This window comes from Heterodontus francisci, chromosome 20 (assembly GCF_036365525.1).
Source record: "Heterodontus francisci isolate sHetFra1 chromosome 20, sHetFra1.hap1, whole genome shotgun sequence".
Taxonomy (NCBI): Eukaryota; Metazoa; Chordata; class Chondrichthyes; order Heterodontiformes; family Heterodontidae; genus Heterodontus; species Heterodontus francisci.
In genome coordinates this window covers 77,497,212-77,497,916 of record NC_090390.1, presented here as the reverse complement: position 1 = coordinate 77,497,916, position 705 = coordinate 77,497,212, and the positions used below count along the sequence as shown (strand labels likewise).

The 705-nt window shown below is 37.0% G+C and overlaps 1 protein-coding gene across 4 annotated transcripts in view; it reads right to left on the bottom strand.

Moving 5' to 3' along the window:
- Positions 1-684: 684 nt before the first annotated feature.
- Positions 685-705, bottom strand: part of sufu (suppressor of fused homolog (Drosophila)) — a 225,435-nt gene continuing 225,414 nt past the window's right edge. For all 4 annotated transcript variants that reach the window (XM_068053060.1, XM_068053059.1, XM_068053061.1 and 1 more), the window contains one exon: positions 685-705. This exon is cut by the window's right edge and continues 2,591 nt beyond it. The gene's annotated coding sequence lies outside the window, so the exon portion shown is untranslated.

The following is a 705-nucleotide window of genomic DNA, read 5'->3' as shown; positions in this document are numbered from 1 at the left end:
AAAAAGGCACTTGGTCATCACAATGGGTGGTTTAGTTAGCAGTCCCTAGACCTAGTTCTCCTACATATCTATTGAGGGAAATTATTTCAAGGAATTTCTACTAGGTTAGAGCACACAAAGCAAACAGCCAAACTGTTGCAGTGTATAACTGAAATAATGCCCGGTCAAGGAACGGCAATTGTGAACAAGGTGAAAAATGAAAAAGGCAGATACTGACTTCTAAGTATAGCAGTTATTATTCTTAAATATTAAGGTTTACTACTCCAGGTAACACCTATAAGGTTAGGTAAGAGAGACAGTCATGCCCTTCTCTTTTAAGAAAGACTTCAGGGAGAATTTCATCATGAACTGCACATAGAATAGCCCCAAGGCTGCATTCCAGGCTTTTTTGACTGCAACTGGCATAGGCATAAAGTTAGAAAGAAATCTTAGTTCCTCATGTTCCCGGAATGAGAGCGGAAAAAGTCAAGCAAATCCAAACTAGACATTTTTTGAATAGTGGTGGAAGTAGCAATTCTACAGATGAAAAGCAAAACTGACCTCACTGAAAACATTCAGGGAGTGAGAAAGGTGTGAAATTTGGTTATGTAGAGTAAACCATTTTTTGCAGGTAAATGGATTAACGTATTCAGAGAAAACAAATCAAACAGTTTGAAGTTATCAAGTAAATTATTTTAATGCACTTAAAGATTACTGATGGAACAG